We start from the raw sequence: 24,799 nt of genomic DNA, 5'->3' as shown, positions 1-24,799 counted from the left end.
AAGAGTCACACGGAGTGGCCATCTTTCCAGGTCCAAGGATCTGCTCTTTCCTGCAATGTGACTTCTGTTCTCTGTAACTTCCCATAAAAGTCCATACAGATGTCCCCGTGCATACACTTGGTATTCAATGACTTTGTTTCTTCTCTAATCAATTACCATTTGGCAGTGACAAAATTTATTAAAAGATTGGCCATAGATTGGGGATTTACAAACCAGGTTCCTAGACCAAAGAGTGATATAACCAGAAGTAGTTCTAAAAGTATGACTAGTGGCAGTACTGCCAACAGAAGAGGCTAACGCAGAGCTCAGTGTTCTGGGCATTCGGGCCTCGCCATGGTCCCATGAGACACGTGCTGTTGGGATCCCATTTTATAAAGGGCCAGTCTGAAGTCTGGGGGTCAGCCTGTCTGCCTATCACAGGTAACAAGTCCCTGTGCCTGGCCTCTCTGGCTGCAGGCTGGCTCCTTAGGGCTTGCTCACACCCACAAAGACAGCCCGGCTGCACGGGTCATGGGTGTGGGACCCATGTAGCTGCAAATGCTCAGAGCTAAGACAAACCCCGATGCTCTGTGGTCACTGTTTTCCAGTTTTAATAATTTTGTCTCTGAATTTGGATTTTAAATGAAATCTTATGGTATAATAGAGCTTGACCTAGGGGCTAGGAGCCTCAGATCACCTCCCCACTCCCTGCTGCCTTCTTGGGAGGGCTTCCTGACTGCCAGACCACAGTCTGACTCCTGACTCTGCCTAGACTCCTCTCCCCAATCCTGGCCAGCCACCATCGCTGCCTGCTGGCCTCGGCAGAGACCTGGACACCGGCTTGGAGGAGGCCCCCTCCCCTGAGGCTGGCAGTCATGCTTAGTTTGGTGGGTGACTTGATAGGAGCAGCCTCTGGCTCCCCCTGATGCAGACAGAGCAGCTGCCATCCTTTGGGGTGTTCATCTGCCAAGGGTCATGGCAGTGGTCCACAGGAAGGGCTCACCTCCAACCCCCAACAGGGCACAGCACATGAGCAGCCTGCAGGGGGAAGCCATAGCCCCCTTCTGTCACACACCAGCACCTACTGTGTGCTCATGCCGAGCTGCATGAGGGCTACTTCTCAGGGAAGTTCTGCATGACAGCCACTGAGCAGAATCAAATTCAATGGCCATGAACATGCCTGGCACTTCTGAGGCTGACAAAGTGTGGAGATTACTGTTAAGTTCTCTCTGGATGGGAGGGGACATTACCTGGGTGGAGCACATCCCTGCCTTCCGAGGGCAGGCAGGCAGAGTGCTGCACAGCACTAGTTCAAAGCCTCAGTGAGCGATGGGCAGAGGGTAGCATCAGAACCTGTGCAGGTCTGGGTCAAGCAGAGAGAGCGCAGGTGATGAGCAGGGACGTGCTCCACACCACAGCTAAGGAGAGATTAGGAGGGAGGGCTAGAAGAGAGCCTCTCACCAAAAAGAATTCCAGAAACCCTAGTAGGTCTGGACCTAAATACCTTAATCCCTGGTGGGTGAGATCTGAACATCACTGAATTGTCCTGCCCTCTCCCCAAGAGCCAAAATCTACATTTATCCTCAAACTGGTAGCTTCTTTAAAAAAAAGCCAAGATGGCATGATTCAAGAAGAGTGATGGTGTTGGATGGTTTGGATTTAGAATAGAAAGGGAGCAGGGACACATGCTTGCCGTCACTGAGATCTGGTAAGAGGTGACTGGCACACCCATGTGGCTCACGCAGGGGCATCTGCAGCATAACCAGGGGAAGCAGATTATTTAGGACCTCCTAGATACCAGACAAGTATGATACACTGTTGTAAGACACGCCATGCTGGAAGTCTTGTTTTATTAAGCCCTGGGACATCTCCAGGGGAAATGTAAAACGTGCTGCCCGGGTCCGAGTCTTCCAGATGCCCATCACATGATTTCTTTGCCTTGTTGTATCCTGATGTGCATTCCAAGTTTGGATCCAGTAATGACTCCGCAGCAATTATCATGCAAATCCCATGAACCAGCATCAGGAAGCCCCAGTAAGAGCTGCGCACAGCTCTCTGTGTCAAAAGGTTGGAATAATGCCTCCCATCATGACAGGGGCTCTCCCCCATCCCAGCCACTTCCCAGAACCTGAGTGCTTTAAATCTTCCTTTAAACATGATCTCATCCTGATCTGGTGGTGCTGATTCACAGACAGGGTGAGGTAATGGACTTAGGCGATGCTCATCTCTGAGGCTCACAGGAGTGTAAATATTCAGCAGGTTTCAGGGCAGCTGTAACTTTTACCGTAAGGAGAAGCTGCAGAATAAGGGCAGCACAGCCACAGGCACAGGACCGCACCGACCAGGCAGAGCACCACAGGAGAAAACACAGCTTCCACGCCCTTTCCTCCTCCAGCTACAGGACACCACCTGGTCTTGCAGGCTCATTGAGAGGAATGGGGATGCTGCGTTTTTAGACCATGAATTAAATTTTTATATAAAAGTTAATGCATGATACAAGACTTTGACTAGACTACGGGGATTAGTCTAACATTCTTGTAAGCTCAAGGCTTTGAGTTTATGAATAAATATGTATCAGAAGCACTTTTGAAATACAAGAATGAAATTTTTACTAATCCTGGTAACAGAAGCCAGAACCTCAGAGAAGCCAAATGGTCTCCCCACTAGTATTAAGATTGCTTTTATGTAGATCGTCTAGAAAATCTTCGCTTGATAAACTTCTGTACATACAATTATTCTGCTCAATGTGCTTTTCTTCAAATCCACCAACATGAGTGGTGAGAAGGGAAACAGTGGTGACAACCCTGAGAGGGTCAGCAGGACAGCAGGAGGGGCTCAGAAGATCCTCCTCTGGCTTCCGCCCCACGGGTGCTGGAGGCAGGATAAATGAGGTGCACACTCATCCCTGGGTCCATTCACCCTAGGGGGCAGGTGATGGGAACAGTTGGTGACTCGGTCTAGTGAGGGAGACTGGAGATCCTGTCCTAAGCAGCTTTGTCTAAGTAGGACACAAAACATGCACAACCAAGTGGACAACAGACCAAAGAAATCAGTACAGAAAGTGAAGTGCCAGGGGGAAGGACAGCGACTTCCACACTGAGAGGGACAGGTGGGCGTCAAGGCCAAGCTCTCGCTCAGGACCCCAAGGACTGCCAATGAAGGCAGAAGAAGAAAAGTCCACTCTGAAGTTTCAACATTAGCACAAATCTAAGGACATAATAGCGCTGGGACTGTCATAGTCTTGATGGAGGGGAAATGAGGTCAGTAAATAAAGTGGCAAAGTCTGACAGGTGGCCACCAAGGACAATCAGAGGACATTGAGAAGACAGGGACTGGTGCCAAGGCCTCCACTCCCCAGACCGGATGGGGACTGACGCTCAGCTCTTCCACTGTCCAGAGGGCGGGGACTGACACTCTGGGCCTGCTGTGGGGGGACCAGTTTCCCAGGTCGTCTTCGTCATCGTCACCTTTCGCCCACTGAGTCTGATGTATGAAAGTTTGTGGGACAAATCTCTGCTTGAGCTCTGGGTTTGGGTCAGGGTGGAAAACCCTGGGGTCTGGGAATCCCCAAAACGCCCATCATCCCTCCTGGAAATGGTTAGACAAGCTGCACCCCAACTGCACTGGCTTTCCTCTCAGGGGAATCCACACCAGAGAACATGAGAGGGTTTCTTGCAAGATGAGCTTAGAAACTGGCCCAGGGCTGAGAATGGGGTGGGAGCAAGTCCCTCACTGCCCAGCCTCTGTTACTGTCTGTGTCTTCAAGCAACTGAAAGGGCAAACGTCAGGGTGACCATCACTCTCTGAAGTCCCCAGTGTGTGTATACAAAAGAACTTATGGAGGAGAACCTCACAATTGTATAAGAAACCAGCAGAATAGTTCTTAAAAAGAGTACTGGAAGTCATTTTCTCAAAGGGGCACGCACATATTTACCAGCATGGTGTCATCTGGATAAACATGACCCCTTTTGCTTCAGGAGCAAGAAGACTGATGTCTCCCTCAGTATGAGGCCTCCACAACTGGGATTCTTGATGAGCTGCTGCTCTGCTTCTGAAGAAGTCCACAGGCCAGACATGCTAGCGCCCATCCGGGAAACTGGGTGCTGAGCAGCTGCTCTACTCTTGCTGTGCGGGTGCCAGAAAGACGGAGGGTGGTCAAGTTCCTGGGCCAGAGGAGGAGAGAAGCCAGGGCTGGCATCGAGGCTGGGAAGGCAGGACCTGACACTGGTACAGCTGCCCCTGGGCAAGGGGCTGAGAACACGGCAGCTCCTCCTCCACTTCAGCTCCCACTAGCTGCAGAAAACCCTAAGAGGATGCTCAGCCTTCTCCATGAGATATGGAGACAGGATGTCTGGCCCAGGCACCAACATCAATGCATCCTTAACTGCCCTGCAAGGCAGAAACGAAGAAGGTGACACCGGCCCTACAGGGAGGGTGCAGGGTGAGCAGGGCTGGGGAGGAACTTGTCTCCATGCAGAAGCCCAGAGACAGAAGGATGGCTTAAAAGGTTGAAGAGAGCATCAAAGAGCCACTGCAGCATAGTAGCAAAGTAAATTATCATCCTCAGTGGAGGGCCAAGCTTAAAATGCATTTCAGAGACACTAAGAATTAAATCACTAGTGATGGTAATGGGGAAAAATAGAATCACAAAGCACCATCTCTCATGGTCTCCTGACTCTGCACACAGCCAGGAATGACCTACCCAGGCCCTTGAGTTTGCCTTGGGAAGAGCCATCCTCTTCCACCATTTGCCACAGTCCGGCTGCAGCAAAATAATCGGGGGTGACGAGCAACTTGTGTACATTGATACAGCAGGAGTGGGAGCCGTTTATTGTAGGACAGGAGGGGTATATATACATTACACACAGCTTATCTTAATTAACATAAACTAGATACAGCAGTCAACCAATAAGGAATCTCCACACTTAATGGCTCCCTGGCGTTACTTCACAAACCACTCTCTCTGGCAAAATGCCAGGCGCCATCCTGACTTGTTTACAGACCCTAACAACCATCCAATGAAGAGAGAATGAAATGGACATGCTCCAGAGGTTCTAACCCAGACCATGGCCACATTCTTCCTTCTTTATCTTTATATTTATCAATTTAACACAATAAGAAAAATTCAGAGGGAAATGGAGAAGAGACATGAGAAGTGGGGAGAAGATGCCAGTAGTGAGAGTCAAGGGCAGATGGCTCCTTTCCTTAGAGTCACGGATAGGGTTTGGTTTGGCTGATACTGTGACAGTATTGGGGCCAAGGGCAAACCAGGATGGGAACCCAGCCCTCCCGACTCCTGAATGGTGCATGAGAGATGGGGCTCTCTACCCTCCACGGTGTGGTGCATGGGGGTTAGACCTACATGCATAAGTGAAGACATCAACTTCTCCAACCACAACTCTCAGGAGGCCATGGAAGAAGGGCAGCCCTGTCCATTGCTCTCCTGCAGTGAGCAGCAGAAACCAAGACAGTTCTTAGCTACCGCAGTTCTCGGGCTTATGCACACTGCACTGGAACAGGAAGGAGGCCAAGAGGTTGGAGCTGGGTGAGCAAAGCGGGAGACCGCACTCAGAGATATCACTGGAAGGTGGGGGCAGAGGTGGTGATGTCATGCAGAATTTCAGGGCCCTTGTCCTTGACCTTGGGGTGATAGAAGCATTGCAGAAAGAGTAGTGATAGGATCCGACATGTTTGGAAGGCTCTCTCTAGCTTCTGTGCTGAGACTCCATGTGACAAAGCGGGGGAAGGCCACCCAGGGGGCTGTTGCATGCTGCGTGAGAAGCCGTGGCCTGCAGTGGGAGCCGTTTCAGTCCTTTCGGCCGTCCCCAGCACTGGGCATAGCTCCCGATGCCTTCCCTCGCGTGCCCTTTGCTCCTCATCCGTCCTTTTCTCCATGACCAGTTTTCATCTGTCCTCCTGGTCTCTCCTCAATCAAAGACAAAACTTTCCCTCCTGCATTTTTTATCTGGATATTCTCTATTCCTCATTTAGCTCATTTTGATGCAAAAAAATGTCCCTCGTTATGTCACTAAGCTGTTCTCAACATGTGACAGACCCTTGTGTGTGGCATCAGTTTTCTAGAGAGGACGCAGCCCCCATGAAGAGAAATATGCAACTATGGAGAAAATCCCATTTGAAACAGGGATGTATGTGTGCGTGAAGACAGAGCGTCCCTTTTGTAAACCCGTGGGATGAATTTCCTGCGTTGGAAAGTGGCACTTGCTGTGCCTACCTCTCCCCTGGCTGTGCCTGCCCCATGCCACTCAGCTGCCTCTCTCCGCTTGGCTCACTCATCCTTTCATTCACTCACTCAAAGAGCATGTTTTCATGGGTTTTGCCCCAGACTTCAGGACAAATTTAAAGGATGGACGATGAGCAGATTCATCCCATGCCCTCAAGGAGTTTGCAGCTGAATGGGGAGGACGGATTTGACAATTGCAAACCTTTGTGGAGGTGCAAAAGTCCAGAAGCCCAAGGGTCTGTTTGAACAGGTGTGGACAGGCAGCTTCTCAGAACTGAAATAGCCAGGAAACAAAGATGAGGGAAGAGTGGTGCTGTGTGCATAGCAGCAAAGCAAGATGTTCATAGGGTGCACTTACACATCTGAATTTGACTTAAAAGTGATCAAACTGCATGCACCACAGAATTTGAAAAAAATAAATAAATAATGTTCACTGAGGCTTTTAGGTAAATTTCTTTCTTCACAGAATTTCTCTGCCTCCTAAAGCTAAATGTGGACTAACTTTTCTACATATACGACAAAAGTGAAAATAATGTTTTTCTTCCAAATGTAAAATATTTCTTTAGCTCTTCTTGATATTATTTCTAAATAGACCAAGTTCCTGCCCCCAAAAAGATAAGAATAAATTCATGTGTATCCCAAATGTGCACACCACTTAATCTCAGATTGTATACCTGGTTTCCTTTTATGACCTATCACTTTCACAAAATAAATATAAACCAAAATCCTTCCTATTTTATCAGATTATAAAGGTAAATATGAAGAGAGCATAAGTTAGTCCACCTTGTGGATATATCTTGGCTCCGTATCTGCTCTCGTATGCAACGATTCCCTGGTTCCTCTGGCTGAGTCTCACTCTAACTCTAGGCCCTGCCACCATCTTGGAACTGACTCCAACAGTGTTCCTGTGGGAAAGCAAGGAGAGAAGAGCCCACCTCCAGCTCCAGGATCCAAATCAGAGAAGCACCCTGAGTGGTCGAGGTGGTAATTCCTTACTCCTTCCTCTCTGTGGATAGAAAATTCTTAATTGCCCTCTCTGTTCTTGCATGCACCCACTGCCCCAAGCCTCAAGAGGCAGTTGACTCTAAGTGAGGTGATTTCACTCTTGACTGTTGCCTTCCCTAGAGCCACAGCCTTTGCCTCCAATGATGGCGCCTCAGTCTTTCTTCTGTTTGCTGGTTCCGGGATCTCCAGATCAGGTGGAGGCCGTTGCACCTCACATGCAGTGTGAGCTGACTTCTCCTCCTCCACAGTCCCCAGTGCAGTGGCTGGCAGCAGTCTGTCTTATCTTTTGAGCAGCACATCACCCATCTCACTCTAATTAGGCTGCCTAAGCTAATGTCCTGCCTACAGCTTCCGGAGCAGAGACTCAGCCTTCAGCTTTGCCCTCAACCACCATCTACTCGCCCTGCCCATGTGCTGCTCCACTGCATTTAGGTCACCAATATGCAGCTCCCACATTTGGGTTGCATGGAAGATGGGCCAAAGCTGCCTGTGGAGCTCTGATCACCTGACTCGAGGCCCCCCGGGTGAGTTGCCGGTGGGCTGCAGGGAGAGATGTCTAGCTGTGTGGCTCTGTGGTGTGGTGTCACACCAGGCTCTCTTGGGGCAGGCCCCTGGCTGTGGAGCCTGACACGGGGTTCTTACACGGGGTTTACTGAGGACATGTCCCCAGAAGAGCAGTGAGAAACTCTCAAGGGACTCTCCATAGAGATGTCACTTCTGATGGGTCTGGCACAGTGCAGCCCCACAGGGACCTTGAGAGCATGCAGAGTTCCTCTTTGTTAGGCAAGAGAGCAGGAGTTGCGCTCCCTCGCTGTCGGGGTGTCAGGGACCAGGCGGGTGTAACTGCCCAGGCCTCTCTCGGCAGGACTCAGCACCCTCCTCTGCTGAAACACGGCACTCCTCCTCTGGAAAAGACCTGGGAGACATCAGCAGGTCCTCTGACCCCTGCTTTCTGCTACCACACGTTGGTATGGGTTCATTTGGGGAACTTTCTGCATGGTTCTCACTCCAGACGTGGAATACCGTTTGTTCCACTGTAATGCAGCTATTACGCTAAGGTCGTTTTTATTAAACCTTTTTCTCCCTCAGAAGCTTCACCTTATATTTGTGAAGGACATTCTTTATGTTTTCCCCAGGACTCCAAACCTGTCTATTTTTTTTTAAAACTACCATTTTCAGGCAGTTTTCAGTCTCCATGCACAGACTCACGTTCCTTCAAACCCGGGATGAATCAGTGCCACTGACAGACAGGGGCCGGTGTGAAACCCAAGGAGGCACCAAAGCGCACCCAGAAGTCGCGCCCTCATGGACACAGAAAGGCCTGGCCACCAACAGGGTCTCCACTTGCACGATGCTGGAGACCAGCCATCCCCCCCACTCAAAGGGCCATGGCAGAGGCTCCCTTTTGACCCGACTTGGTCCCTACCTGAGCTGACTGACGGAAGGGAGCCAGCCAGAAGTGACCGATTGTTCCAGAGTCACAGTCCTTACCTGGGAAGCCAGCCCCACAGCCTGCAGCCAGCCTCCTGAGCGCTCAGCTGGGATCCATTTGCAGCCACCTTCTCAGTCCTGCTCGGCCATGTGGCTGAGCTCTAGACATGGACCACGAACCCGCCGGCCATTCCAGGTCCAGCTCACGGAAGACGTCACGTGCACTTCTTCCTACTTCACTTCCCTCTCCTGCCTGAGATGCAGCACCCAGGGGTACCGTGCTGAAGGCAGCAGAGCCGCTGCCAGCTGGATTCTGGGAGGTGTCAACTTGTCTGGTAGGTGGGACGCGTCCGCCTGCAGGTCAGCCAGCCAAGGGAGCTCGCAGAGCACTTGTCAATTAGGATGTTTTGAGGAGTGTTTTAAAAGAAATTATCTGAAATTAATTACTTTGTTGAGGGAAGAACACTTGAAACACAGGAGGATTATGCACTGCCACAGGCCTGGGAGGTTGGCGGGAGAGGCCACTGGACACCTGAGAGCAGCCCCAGGGACTCCGCCTGAGAAGAGTGGTGTTCTCAGGGACATGGTCAGCCATGCTGATGGCCAGGGAGTAACACCAGGCCTTGGCTCTCCTCTTCCCTCGAACCCCCACCAGGACTCCCTGTTGGAGAGAATGGAGGTGGGGGGGCAGCGAGGTGGAACAGTAGGCTGGACGTTGATCTGGCCGGCAACCGCAATGCTTAACAAAACCAGTCAGGATCCATTTGTTATCAATTATCAATCGTACCCTGGCTGGTACGGTCCCTTAGCAATGGGGGAGGAAGCAGTGTGGCCTGTCCCCAATGCTGGAAGGGAGCAGCCCACATGCATATTCAATGAGAGGAAGCGACTGAGTCTCATGGAAAATCTTATTGTTAGGAATTCTATCTAATGCTGTGTCAAATCTAATTTCCTGTATCTCCCATGCACTGGGCATCTATCCTCTCCGTGAGGCTACATAAAATGAGCTTAAGCCCTCCTCTGCTAGGTCAGGCCCTGCGCACACTTGAAGGCAGAGTCCGAGTCCTCCCTTGCTGCCTTCCTCCGCGGTAGCTCCGCTGTAGCTCCGCTGCTCCAGGTCCCGTAGGCTGTGGTGTCTGAATCCTGGGTGTTCCACTCATGGTCCTCTGTGCTCGCTGACTTGAGGGTGTCAGTGCTAAGAGCTGAGCAAAGCACTCCAGGGGATGGTCTTCCTAAGATATATAAATAGACAGACAGACAGACAGACAGACAGAAACAGTTTATTCCTGTCTTTTTTTTAATTGAACAAAATGGAAAGTTCCTGAGTTTTCCAAGGGATGTCACGAGCAGACCATGTTGATGTTGGGAACCGCCACATTCTCCAGGTGAGAGCTCCCCGATCTTTTCCCAGTCTCCACAGCATTTACTCAACTCCAGGCTCTAAACAAAGCAGCCAGGACACACTGCATATCAACAGGCATGGCCGACTTCCAGTAAAGATTAATGTACAAAAAGGGGCCCTGGACAGATCTGATCCCGGGATCTAGTTTGCTGATGCTGTTCCAGGGATCTAGTTGGCTGACTGATTCACAGAATCCCTGGGGGATACCAGAAACCCTGACCCCAGGAGAAAGCTCAGAACCACTCGTTAGCATCCACATTGGGAAGAATGACCCTGCAACTCTCGTTGGGCCATTTTTGATCTTCATCCTTGGGCATTTGCAGTTTGTGGACTTCTCACCAATTTTGGCAGGAAGAAGATCCAGGATGCTAACTGCCATACTGCGCCTGAGTGGGCCTGCTTCTCTTCAACTCTGAGTCTCATGTGTGTTTTCTGTACAGTGTCCACTTCTCCTCGTAGGAGAGGCAGAGGGAAACTACCCCATCTCTCTACAAGTGCGCCCGTGGAACTTCTTCCTAATGTAAGATCACTAGGATGATTCCTTCCATCTTCCACCTGGGGCTTCTGATTTCTAGATGAGAGTATGGCAGTGTGCCCTTCAGATTGGCAGACCCCCTCGGAAGCCCTGGGGAACCACATTGCTTGACATTTTTTTCACAAAGGCCCAGGAACTTGAGTTTGCTAAGCTTTTCTCAAAAATCTAACTTTTCTTTGGGCCTCAATTATTAAAGTTCCAAATTCATCTTCAAACCAGTCACAGCAAGCAGTGGGATGGAGATTTTTTTGTAATGCCTATTCTTCTTATCATATTATATAATGGGGAGAGCTCCCAATGTGATCTCTAAACTAGCAGCATCACCTGGAGGCTAGCTAGAGGTGCAATGTTTCAGCACCACCTAGACCTGCAGGGCCAGGGACCTGGGGTTGGACCAGTCTAACCTGTGTGTTAGCAGCCCCCAAAGGCTGCAGAGACTGACTTCTCTAATGCAATCCTCTCATACAGTAACAATATTGTGATTCACTTTTCTTTCTGGTTATCATTGTTCAGTGTTTCTGAAATTTTTCTGCCCATTAGAATCATATGAGAACTTCAAACAATTTTGGATATACATGTCTCAACTTCAGGGACACTGAGCTCCTCGCCCTGGGAGTGGCCTGGTATTGGAAGTTTCTTAAGGTCTCCAGGATGTAGTAATAGTTACCACATTCCACCGAGAGGGTCTTTAAGAGGTTGGAGTGTGTGCCCCAAGCCATTTTATTCTCCCTTCAATGGGAGCAGGTATTAGTCAGGGTTCTCCCGAGAAACAGAACAGGAATTTGTGCACAAGGCCTGAGTTAACTGTCAGAGTGGCTCATGGTGTGGAGGTTGAGGAGGCCCCCCAGCTGCTGCCCTGAAGAAGGAGAGTGCATGGTAGGAGCCAGTTTGAATCCTAAGGCTGATAACCGGGTGCTGACAGCAGGGAGCCCAGAAGGTGGAGGTGGAGGTCAAGCACAGAGAGAAGGTCACCTTTCCTCTGCTTTCTGCTTACTCGGGCTCCCAGTGGATGGAAGATGCCCACCCACGGGCTGAGTGCTTCTTCTTTACTCAGTCTACAATACAAATGCTGGTCACCCCCAGAGCACCCTCACAGACACACCCAGGGACAATGACCCACCCTTAGCCCAGTCAAGTCCCCACTTCAGATTAACCACCACAGACCAGGCCTGCGTTTCAGTCAGGTAACAGGAGATACTGGTGCCCTTTTGGTTGCACAGAGGTAGTGGCCCAGGGAACTGTGCAGAATTTCCAGTCACTGGCTGCAGAGAGCCATATTGAACAACACTGGCTAGAATTGCCTGCCTTAATCCTCAAAGTACTTGAAATCCAACGCCTTTAGTGGAGAGTTTTCATTCTCTGCCTTTTACAGGGAGAATGTGCACAAAATACAGAGATGCTGGGCCTCAGTTTCACAGGGACCACAGCTGTCCCCTTGGGGGTCCCAGGACCTGCCCCAGGGCAGCTGGCCTTGTTCTCAAGACCTGCTTGCCATGACCTGGCTGCAAGAGTTTTCTGAGGAGAAATCATTAGGTCAGCTTGGCCACTTTCTGCCTTGGTGGACTCTGGTGACCCCTTGGCAGCTAGGAATCAGAATTAACTCCCTCAGAACACACAGTTCACTCTCCGCCTCAAATCCTGCCTTTCATTTATCCACCACTTGACCACATTTACCAAGCAGTACCTCTGCAGCATGGTAACATAGAAAAACATGTCTGTTTACCTAAGCAAATCCCAGATGGATTAAAGATGAAAATGTTAAAACTAGGAAACCAAAACATACAAGCTCACAGGTAATTCTTTAATCTTGAGGTTAGGTGATCTGGCAAAGTCCCAACAGCAATATCTTGATGCTTTCCTTTGAGCTGTTCATGTTCCTCTCAGAAGATTCTGGTGCACACCACACCTGGGGGCAGGGAAGCTGGAGCACTGGCCCCCAGGGCAGGCATCCCTGCCATCAGACACCTGCTGTCACTGACTAAGAGAGGGGGTGTCTTAGTCATCTGGAAAGGAGCTCCACCTCTGGCTATAGGGAAGTGGGCAGTCCAGGTGGCACATCTAGTTGCACCTCGCAGACCTTTGGCCAGTCTGCATTAGCCCCTGGTTCCAAAGAGCTACCAGTGCCCAGGGCTGCAGGGATCCTTCAGGGTGGGAGATTCCTCGTGTGTCCTCAGTGGGACTCAGGACCCAACTCTCCCAGACCACTTCGTCCTTCTCATTTCTCCTGTGCCATTGTCTCCTGAGGCCTCCACAGCTGGGTGCCCCCTGGACTCAACACCCCCAAGGGCTTGCAACCTCCCAAAAGCTCACTTCAATCGTGTCCTTAGAGGTTGTGCAGGGGGCAAAGGGGAAGTCCATGGAATCCAGCTGTCCTTTTCCCCTGGTGAGAAGGATGACCTACCTTTCTAGTGAAGTGAAAGAGCAAATAGAACAGTACTCTGAGCCATGTGAAATGGAGGCCCTCACAAGAAAAAGAAGGAAAAAACGTTCTAAGCACCTCCAAGAGGTCAAGTGTGGCCACTAGGGAACGAGTAAGTGATGAACACATCCTAGACTATGCGAGGGGAGGGCCGGCCAGAGATGCGACAGCGCGAGGGGAAGGCCCCGGCGGGGGGACCCAAACGCGGCCTGAGCCTTGCAGTGGTCCCTGGTCACACTGGAGGGGAGAGGTGAAGGCCTTCCTCCCCAGCTCCCCGCAGCGCAACAGGCCGCAAAAAGTCCTTTGGGAAAGAAAACTCCAGATTCTCTCTGTCATTTGCTGATATTTTGACCCCTATCTTGGGAGGTAAAAATTCCCTTCCTGATTTAAATATCAATATTCAAGCATGAAGTCAAGTCTGGGTCTGCTCAGGCTTTGCTCCTCAGCGGGGCCGCCTCCTCTCCCAGAGGCCGCTGGTGGCCCATGTCACATCTGCTGGCAGCCAGGCGCAGGTAAGCTTGGGAACAGAGGTTTTATGTCGGGTTCTCCGCTGCTTCTCCTTCCCTGCCCTCCCCGCCCTCTGGGCCACTTCTTAATGGCTAATGGGACAGCCTCTCTGAGGTCCTGGCTGTGATCTGACCCGCGCCACACACGTCTCGCATCCTGCCAGACCTTCGAGTTATTCCCGCATCTTAATCTCGTGCTCCTTTAGTGTGCTGCCAATCAGTGCGGCCCTCGCAGCTCACGTGACCCCAGGCCCCGCCCACTCCCACTGGGTCCTGCGCTGCTGCTGCTGCTGCTGCTGCTGCTGCTGCTGCTGCTGCTGCTGCTGGCCCACCAGGAGGTCTCAGCTTGATAACGGCTGCACGTGGCTTCGGGGACACCAAAAGTCAGAAAAGGAAAAGTTTACTGTGCACACTCTGGAGAGAAAGTCTGCCGCTCAGTTAAATTATGATGAAGTTGAAATTTCATTCTGTTGGTCTCACATACTGGGCCTGAGAAAGAGACTGGCTTTTCTGCCTTGCTCTCCCTCCCTCTGTCTGTCTCTGTCCGTCTGTCTTTCTCAACCATTCAGACAACCTCGGCTGGCACTGACTGAGGACTACGCACGAGGCTGGCATCTGCTGAAGACGGGCCCCCTTCGTGACAGCTGGCATTGCTTCACTCTAGAAGTCCCTTCACCCTGCGCAGAAATCACACCGCCGCCTTGGAACCACGCAGCTGTGGCCGGAGGTCCGCCGGGCCTGCCCCGCTCACTTCTGCACACCGCAGCCAGAGCGTTTCTGTTGCAGGACTTTGAGGGGAGCAAGTACTGAACACCCCAGTGCCGAGACTTCAGAGGCTTCCAATCAAGGGGAATGGGGCCGAGGTGGAGGCAGCCGGACCTGGCGAGAAGTCAGACTGTCGCACAGCCACGTGGAAGCCAGCCCTGCAACAGGGCATCACCCCGCGAGCCGCCCAGAAGACTTACCCTCCCTGAAGGGGCTACTCCGCTGAGCAAGGTTCTAGAGGCAGAGACTGCTTGTATGTAGCCCTGAAAAGGAGAAGGAGAAATGAGTTAGGCCCCGATAATTAATAATAGAAATTCACTTAGCAAAGGTCTTATACAGTTCCTATGGATATGGTTACTTAAATTTGCTTTACCTTGTATCCTGATTTATTACAGCAATATAAATTAATTACAAAGTGTAATAACATTTACAAGTGGGTTGACCATAATGCTGATTATCCTGTTCAGCACCCCTTGGGAGTGAAAGGAAATGCTCTTTCCAGGTACACAGGTCCCCAGGAACAGACTGGGACTACCTCAAGAAGTGGCCAGGTCTGACCTCCCTTTCCATGAAAAACATCACTGAATTTTGTTCTAAATTCTTGGAAGGACCTGGCCATGGGTGAGAAACACCACACAGGCTTCCCCTTACTTTGTGAATAATGGCAGTTCCTCACCTCTGGGGTATGAAGGACAGTGACTAGGTGGACACTGAGCTGTGTGGCCACTCTGCTGTTGCCAAGGCCTGGCTGGAGAGCTGAGGTGGCCATGTGGTAACCTGGCTTCTTCTCAAAGTCTGGTGGCATGTGACTTACCATATCTGTCTCCCGTGAGCAGGAACCCTTCCTTCAAAGTTGCTGACCAGTGCTTCCACAAGAAAATGCTGAGATCACAAATGAAAATCAAATAAGCATTCATCATTTGGACCAAAAACTGGTTTTGAACTTGAATAAACCATTTTTTTCTGAGCCTCAATCACTTCATCTACAAACTAAAGTGGATGGATATAATTTATCTACAGTGAGATTTGAAGGAGATAATGTGCTCTTGACATGAAACACATGCTCTAGAAATGTAAGCAGTGCATGCCGTGAAAGAGAGCACTTATTTTTCACATTTAACACTGCATTGATCTGATGGTGAGCACTCGTTTGCTGGACAGGGCTGCCATTTGGCCTTTGCTCTCTGTGCCCGTCCCTCCTGCCTGGGACAGTCAGTCTCCTCTTGACTCACCCTCCCTGGGATGCTAACATTGTAATGTCAAGTGTAAAAACTTTAAAATCTCAGTATTATCTCTTATGATGCCCTGACAGTTGAGAACATCTGGCTGTCATTGTTCTGTATCTGTTTCTTAAAAATTAAAACAGCATTCTGTCAGAATTATAGGATCTTGTTTATTAGAATTAAAAATCATAGGATGAAATAAAAATGCATCTAGGAGCCTAGTATTTCCTAATAGTTTTGAAAACTGAAGTAGCCAGAGTTAGAATCAGAGACTAAGAGATTCAGGCTGAAAATCTCATTGAATGCCAGAATCTAAAAAGTATTTCAGGACACAAGAAAATGCACATACTCTAGGAAATCAATTTGTTATTTCAACTTACTCTAAAGTTATATATTTTTTATTTGATAATAATTGTCAACTAAGCAGATTGGCACTAATCAAATAAGATTCATGAAGAAATGAATGAAAGCAGGCTGTGGGTTCATTCTCACTTCGACACACACGGCATTCTGACATTCCGGTTAGGATGTGAGGTACAATGAGTCCACAGACACACCAATGTTTACGTTTCACACATTGCTCTTATTCATTTTGTGTTTCCAAAACTTCCTAGATACTGTCTCCAACTATTCAGAGTGCACATCCACACCCCAGTACCCCAAGTAGATTTTCAAGGCTCAGCAATGTGTGTGGATAGTTCATCCTTCTGTCATTTCTTTTTTTATTTTTTATTCTAATTTGTTAGAATAATTTGTTAGAAGTGCCAGGAGGAGGGAGAGGGAAGGGAACCCTTGCGTGCTGGTGGGGGAATGAAGCTAGGTAGTCAAGGAAAACAGCATGCAGGTCCTTAAAAAACTAAAAATACAACTACCATCTGATCCAGAAGTTCCATCAGCTTGGTCAAGAGACGTTCACACCCCAGCATTCATTGCAGCAGTGTTGGGACAGATGAGTGTCCCTTGGCTCACACATGGATGAAGGAAATGTGGTACATACACACAATGGAATACTATTTGGCCACAAAAAGGAAAGCAATCCTGTCGTTGTGACAAATTGGATGGAGCTGGATGTCATTATACTAAATGACATAAATAAAGTAGAGGGAGAAGTATTGCATGGTCTCAGTTATTTGTTAGTTATACAAAAATGAGCTCTTAGAAATGAAGAGAAAGGAGGTTACCAGAGACAGAAAGGGTAGGGATGGATAGGGAGGGGAACAGTTGGTGACAACAGACAATGACAATGTGTTGTATGTCTCAAACAGCTAGAAGAAAGGATTCTCAAATTTCTTACCATCAACAAGTGATGAATATTTGAGGAAATGGACATATCTACCCTGATTTAAGTGCTAGAGAATAGATATTTCTCCAAATATCACATGGTATCCCATAAATATGTACTTTTTAAATATTTTTATGCACCAATTGAAAATAAATTTAAATTTTTAGAAATTATTTGTATGCACCAGTCAAAAAATAATTTAACTTAAATTTTTAGAAAATATTTTTAAATAAACTGAATAAAATGAAGTTAGGTACTAGATAATTTGGAAGAACTGATTGAAGGATATTGTTAAGTAAGGAAATACGAGGCTGATGAAGACCATCCTTGATCCTGAAAGGCAGATTGCCCTGAGTCCCCCTTTGCAGTTGAGAAAAACTTTGATTTTGAGTACTGAGTAAACCTGAGATCGATCTAGTCAATGAATCCTGATTCTGTTGGAGATTATCCTGTTATTTAACCCTACTCTTTACATAGGATAGACTATTTCTCTCTACACAAATTTAGCATATATATAATATGCATTTGAAATTTTGCAAAACAAACCCTTAAATTATAATTATTCATAAAGAATGAATTGCATTCTTGGTTAGAAAACCTTTTTTAGCTTAGATTATAATTCCATGACTATTTTTAAATAAAATAATTGCTTTTAATTATGGACACTTAAAATATATTCAATGTTTTATGAAAAAAAATATAGTGAATTTTGCTTCTTTGTGTCAAAATTTTAAAATACATATTTAAAGATAAGAGTACTATTTGGATGAATGCTCATGGTCATTTGTGGCATTGTAGAAAAAATAAAACCACTCATGAAGTCCTATTACTCAGGGAAAAAATGGGAGATCGAGTAAAATCTTTTATAATAATATATGAAATCTGTTGCTTAGGCCTGGGTGCAAAGATAGAAAATTTCAACAAATGCTGTTTTAATCCATTTAAAATAAATATCATCCTCATCCAAACACAAGACATTCGTAGAACACTTAGAAATACATTTAGGCAATTGCAGGTTTCCTATCTATATTTTTCATTCATTGTATAATTTTATGGTATTATGCTTTAATTTAATGTCATTTTAATGACATTTTTACTCCTTAAATAAAACATAGATCAAGTCTTTATACCTATGTATAGATAGCCTATAAAATCAACTTTAAAATAACAGAAAAGTATCCACCCGTTTTTAAAATTCCCTGTATACAATTCCCTGAATGAATGTCAGTGGTAGGTCCCAGGCAGCTTTTCCATGTGCGGTATGGATCCGACTCTAGGACCTGTAAAGAGCCAGATCCCCACTGGCCCCAGACATGGCTGGCACTGCCGGGCGGCCCTCCCTGTTCCCCAAACCGTGCTGGAAGGTTTCATAACTGTCACCCATGAACCTGAGGAGGCACGGTGGTCTTCACATGGGTGAAAGCTGATGCGACGTGTTGGTTTATTTTGCAGCAGCGGGAGGGGGCCATGGGAGGGGGAGAGACTCCCAAAGTCTCATGAAATGTTTAAGGAAGACCTTGCTGCATGCGCACACGAAGAATTCTTCAAATCAAATGGCTGAAGTGACTTTAAAATCTGAGGCTGGAAAGCGGGGGGGAGGGGAGTGAAAAGAAATAATAAAATCAAACAGAGAATTTCACCTGAAAGAAAGCCGCCGCGGCCAGAATGCCGTGATGGCACCCTGCTGCCAGGTCTGGGTGTGCAGGGCGGTTAATGGCTGTGACCTTGTCGGTGACCATGGCCCGGTGGGCTGGGAGGGCAGGTGCAAGGCGAGCACCGTTACAGGGCGTCGTTCTCTGACAAATATCCATGTGGACCCTGAGATTTATGGGGCTGGATATTCGGCTCAAAAGCAGCTGCCTTTCTGTTTAGAAATGCATTGATTCAATCATTTCTAATGGAGAGGAAGATCATTAACGAGTCTATTTATGTGAAAACCGCTCCCCATCCGGAGCCTCCTGGCGGCCTCGAACTGGTTCTGCTCTCCCTCCCGGGAAGGGAGGCCCCGCGTGGAGGGCGTCCGCGGGCTCCGGCTGGAGCTGCCCTGCTACCCAGCCTGCCCCTTGGACTTGAAGAAGCTGCTGTTTTGTCTTCATAACAGCAAAGAGCTAGCAAGGCAGCCACCACCTGAGGGAGAGGGGAGCTGAAATGACCCCCAGGGACGGCTCTGCCTGGGACTTGGGGCTTTGAAAAGCAGCTACCTGGACTCCCAGGCAGGGCAGCCCTGCTCCTGCCCTCTGGCTTCTTCTAAAATGCAAGCGGGCGCTATTCAGATCCCAGGCTCTGGCGTTCCAAAGCGCGTGCTCCTGGCCACCCGCCTCCCACCCTCCTGCGCCCTCGCCCCCGCCCCCACCGGGCATTCTTCCCAGCCCGGCCGCCCTATGATAAAAGAAGGGTGCCATCAGTGTAAATCCAGTCAGATTGTCAATGCACCCGTGCACATTCCCAGTCTCTGCTCAATGTTCCATGACAACAAGGTGAGACGGCAGAGGTTACCCGAACAGCTGCCGCCTAAGCTGGAAATTGCAGGCACTGAGCACCATCTGTCTATACATTCACAAATGTATATAAGGGCCATCTATCAGGCCTCGGCCCCGCAGCTGCCTCCCCGTCAGGCCGCTTCCTTTCTGGGCACTGAACAATAAGAGCTAGTTCTTCACTTTGTGTCACACAGAACGGCTGACTTGATTAAGTCCCCAGCTCTCATTATGCTAGGTAGGGTGTAGAATTTCAATGATAATCCATAATGCATGACCAGTTTGTCGCCATGGCAACATAAATTCAAGGTTACTAGCTCAGACGCGTAATTGGGTGTGCACTGAGTGCTGAAGGAGGGCTGTTAAAATTCTTGTCATAGAAAAGTAGCATCCATCATACTGTCTGGAACTGCAAAGTACTCCCCATCAGACAGAAAAATCCTTGGAGAAAAATGTTAATGAAATAACTATTACAGTCTAATAAAATTATTAAGTTGAACCACTTTAGTTTTTAAAGTATTTCAGTTAATAAGAAAGAAATAGACACCTCCTGAAACATTGGAGACTTGGATGTAACCTTCCCCACCACTATTTGTATCGAAATATGGACCCAAAGCATTTTTTGGTTTCAGTCTGATTGATCAAAACAAGTTCCTCCTAACAAAATAGACCATCACATGTATTTGTTTCACGTCTGTATTTCAGATTGGATTTTCCTGAGCTGTAAGAATATTTCCTTAATAAAATACTCTTTGGGAAATGAAATCTACTGCTTTGCTTTAAAACACTCAAAATTACATTGTGGGTGTTGTTTGCTGTATCTTCAAAAGTAGATAAATGAAAATTAAGGAGAAAACCAAAGAGTAAAGATTCAAAGAGGGAGAAGAGTACATTAAATTAGCAACCCATCCTGATTCACATGGTATTTACAAGTATCTTGGTATTAATAAATATGTATAGTAGAAATTTGATTCAAATGTATATGGCTAATAAAAATGCAATACAAAAAGGAAAATGTGTACTCTTTGAAAGGATTTCATCTTAGTCCAAAATAATTATGGTAATTACTTGTTTTGGTGCCTGCCTTTGCCAGTGAAGTAGAACCGGGTGCAGAGTTATAAATGAGCCCTGCACGAATGGCGGGGGATGGAGTGGGGCGTGTTATTGGAGGGGCACCTCGTGACTTATGGAAAATTTTCTTTGATTGAGTGAAACCAATGCTGCTGTATATTGCGGCTGCTTTGGATTTTAAGTATAAAATGAATTGTTCTGTGAGATTATTTATTATAATTTTCCACCAAACATGACAAAATTCAAATATATTTTCTGAACCCCACAAGGCAGTAGTGCATGGTATTATAAGACGAGCCTGTCCTTTGTTACTGAGATTCAGTTTTTATTTAACTCTGCTAAAGAAACTTAAGATCCGCTGTCTTAAAAGATAAGAGAATTCCTTCCAAATAAAGGCAGACTTGGTCCATGACCACAGAAATAATCTGTGCTGTTGCATGGAGCTCGCAGGAAGGGAGTTTAATTGAGCCTACATTCTTTTTACACTAAGCCCTCTCCTCCTGTCTCGATTGTGTTTTCTCCTCCAGTTACAACTTAGGAAATGCACAAATACAGTTATTGGCCTTTACATTATATGCACATCGTTCCAGCTAGAGTGCAAGGTAAAGGTACAAATAAAATCAGGTTTTAGGCAGCTGGCATCATTTCAAATATCTTGTTTACAATCCAGGCTTCCTAGCACTGGCATCAATTTTCTACAAAGCCATGCAGAATTAGATGACTTTAAAAGTGAACAGCAAAGATGTATCCTTTAAGATCATACCCCTAGGATCCTTGCAACTTTTAAAGTAGAAAATAAGAGAAAAGCAAGAATCAAAATCAGATGACCCAATTCCAAATATATATATGTAATTTTATATTGTTATGTTGTGTTTAATCATGCAAATGGCTGTGTCCTCTGGAATTTTTTTTAATTGAAGATATCTTGTGCAGCGCAATACCATTTGAAATATGAAGGGCTCAGTCTGAAACGACTTGCTTACAAAAGCCACATCTGGAAGTGTGTTCAGATCTGAATGCACACATGTAACTCCAATTAACATCGTGAATGCTCAGGAAAATGTCCCAGGCCTGCTGGGGGGGAGGGGCGGGGGACCCAAGAAAGAGGTCTGTGTCTCTGGTTTAAATAGGAGTGACTTTATGGAGAACTCCCGCATGCGAGAGGCCTACCGTGGAGCTGCAAGGCTCTCCAGGCAGAGCATTTCTGATTCGGCCTTTTCTGAAGCACAGCGTAATCAGGAACAAATGTTGGGCTGGGCACCTGGACTGGGGGAAACCACCACAGCCATTTAGGGTGGGCCTTGGGTTTGCCTTTGAAAGCCTTTAAGGTAATTTAAAAATTCATGATGTGAGCTTGGCTTTAGTTGATTTCAATACACATTTTTGCACTGATATGTACTGATTCAAAACATACTGTTGGCTGTTATTAATAATTCTTTATGCTGTGTACACACATCATAAGAACAAAAATACACTTTTAATTAAACCAAAAGCATAAGCAATAATAACATGGGTTTTGTGATCACCGATATTGCAAAGCTTCCTAGTGTTCTTTAAAAAAAAAAAAAAAAAATCAGTGGCAACCCATAATGTTTCTTTTTGAGGAATCAGAAAATAAAGATAGTATGTTATGAATTATTCTATGTCTATTGTACCTCAAAAAATTTTTTAAAAGATCCACATTTGCAGTTTGAGAACACACTGTAGTTTATTTTCAGCCTTCACAAGCTAAGGCCTACTGGGCACAGCAGCACAGGCCGCAATCCCAGGAATGTAGGAGCCTGAGGCAGGAGGATCATAAGTTTGAGGCCAGCCTCAGCAACTTAGCAAGGCCCTGTCTCAAATTCGAAAATAAAAAAAGCATGTGTCTCAGTGGTAAAGCAGCCCTGGATTCGATCTCCTGTACCAAAACCAAGATAAGATCTATTAGTCAATACTTCCAAGGTTAAAATGATAACGAAATATCCACCTGGTAAGTATCTATGAATAACGACATATCAAGCCTCTAAATACACTTCATAACAGTGAGATGAAAATGCTTCAAGTGTTGAAATCAGGAGGAAATTCCATCCTCTCAGTATTGGCCACACAGAAGTTACAACAGAGCCGGAAGGAGCAAACCCCTGAGACCCGGCTCCTGTCGCCAGCCAGATCCATGGATTCAGGCTCTCGTCCTTCCCACTGTTTTACTCTCTAACTCACATTTTTTGTTTTTTAAGCATCTCACATTCTGTTGACTTCAGCTTTATTCATTCAGCTTTATTCATTGTGTCAGGGATCAGAACATGATACTCCCAGATATGACACTTTCAGGCTGAAGGAAATTGAGAACAGTTCAGAAGCAGAGAAGTGACTCTGACTGATCTCCCTCCCTTGCCCAAAGACCCTCCTGTGCCAGGTGTCTTGCTTGTACCTGGAGAGAAGGACGGTCACACAAGGGGTCAAGAAGAACCTGGAAGAGCCGGCCCTGCTCGGTGGTCCATTCATTACCATGGATCACACCCTTGGGCCCTCCCCTCATATTCCTTCATGACACCAGAAAAATAGTTTCCCCGAGAATCTGGGTCTTTCTGAAGGATTCCAGGTCATGAAAAACTGTGGTGGATCAACTTGTCCTGCTTTCCTCTTATTAAGCCATGAACCATGCAACGGGAGAGGAAAAGATGTTGCCTTCTCCTCTGTGATTCTGCCGCCAACAGGGGTGACACCCACACCTCTGCTCTGCACCTGCAGGTGACATCCTGGGCCTGCTGACAAAAGTCCATGACAATAAGATTTCTCCAGGGTCCGCATCCCAGACCTCTGACCGGAGGCCCAGCTGAGTAGGGAGGGTAGGATGGGTCTCCTGCTCTCTGACTTCAGACAGACAGAAGACAGGTAGACGTTTAGAGTGACCTTGCTATGCTTTCTCATATTCTTCTGCTTTTGTTACAGGAATGTCCGCTGAGAGCTTTGTGGCAAGGTTCAACACTGCAGGGAAAAATTGTGATGTTTTCCCTGAGTTGACCTGACACACATCAAGAAGCCAAAATCCGTGTTGTATGAAAGGAGAGGAGGTTAGCACTCCCCTTGACAAGGATGGAAGAGGCCCTCGGGCCTGACAACACGCATACGGTTAAGCCATTGCCACCTACGTCGTGGCATCTAACCATCGTTTTTCTCTCGCTTGTTTACTTCCTGGTATTTTAGGACTGAGGCTCAGGTAGCCTCCTTAAACCGAAGGATCCAACTGGTTGAAGAGGAGCTGGACCGTGCTCAGGAGCACCTCCCTACTGCCCTGCAAAAGCTGGAGGAAGCAGAAAAGCTGCTGATGAGAGTGAGAGAGGTGTGAAGGTTATTGAAAACCAGGCCCTAAAAGATGAAGAAAAGATGGAACTCGAGGAAATCCAACTCAAAGAAGCTAAGCACATCGCAGAAGAAGCAGATAGGAAGTATGAAGAGGCGGCTCGTCAGTTAGTGATTATTGAAGGAGACTTGGAACGCACAGAGGAACGAGCTGAGCTGGCAGAGTCCCGTTGCTGAGAGATGGAGGAGCAGATCAGACTGACGGACCAGAACCTGAGTGTCTGAATGCTGCTGAAGAAAAGTACTCTCAAAAGGAAGACAAATACGAGGATGAAATAAAGATTCTCACTGATAAACTCAAGGAGGCAGAGACCCGCGCTGAGTCTGAATAGCTTATGTACACAACTTTTTAAATTTTATATTATTTTCAAACTGCATCTTTGGGGTGGGGTACCTGGCCACCTCGTCTGGCTGTGAGAGTCCTGCAGTCTGGGCCGGCAGGGTACTGATCTTTCAAAGTTTCTTTCCCAGCCCAATCCCCACTTTTTTAGGTGAGGTTTCGTGAGGTCTGTTAGGTGTACATCCTGCAGCTTATTGGCTTAAAATATATTCTCCTTTGTTGTGGTCTCTTTGGGGCCAGTTGGGAGAAAGATAAACAATAGTGCAACTGTTTTGATACTGAATATTGACAAGTGTCTTTTTGAAATAAAGAACCAGTCCCTCCAAAAAAAAAAAAAAAAAGAAGCCAAAACCCAAGGCAGGACATATTTGGTTTAGAAACTCTATGAAATGTGACTTTCAAATTGCTCTACACACATGGTGACTGCAAGGAGCAAGATGCTTTCCGTGAGGTGCACCTTAGCAATAGGACTTATTTTGGATTTGAGTTCAAGTCACTATATACAGCAATCCCAAAGGACATGACTCAATTAGGGAGCATAAAATAGACATCTTAGTACACATTCCCATATGCATGTGCACATAATTTATGCGCAGGTATGATCTATATATGCATATGCAAATCTAAGAACACTGTTCCTTTTTCTTTCTTTCCATGATATACATTTACCATGGGATCTCTGTCCTGTACTGATTCCATGGTAATTTGATGCAACGTTAGGTGTAGCAATCCAAGGACTAGTTCTGGTTTATACCTACCCCCATTTCAGGATGTTTGG

At 47.2% G+C, this 24,799-nt stretch overlaps 1 non-coding gene and 1 pseudogene across 2 annotated transcripts; both read left to right on the top strand.

The window, feature by feature from the left end:
• The first annotated feature begins 13,149 nt into the window (after nt 1-13,149).
• Nucleotides 13,150-24,362, top strand: LOC107137067 (annotated as a pseudogene). The gene is made up of 3 exons (XR_007348282.1): nt 13,150-13,262; nt 14,088-14,321; nt 23,526-24,362. The product of XR_007348282.1 is annotated as a tropomyosin alpha-3 chain-like (transcript).
• Nucleotides 23,371-23,496, top strand: LOC125617366. Its single transcript, XR_007348339.1, has one exon. It is a non-coding gene; the product is annotated as a U6atac minor spliceosomal RNA (small nuclear RNA).
• Nucleotides 24,363-24,799: the final 437 nt, after the last annotated feature.

Source organism: Marmota marmota, unplaced genomic scaffold, assembly GCF_001458135.2.
Source record: "Marmota marmota marmota unplaced genomic scaffold, marMar, whole genome shotgun sequence".
NCBI classification, from domain to species: Eukaryota; Metazoa; Chordata; class Mammalia; order Rodentia; family Sciuridae; genus Marmota; species Marmota marmota.
The sequence above is the reverse complement of the archived record's forward strand: the minus strand, read 5'-3'. Positions and strand labels throughout refer to the sequence as shown.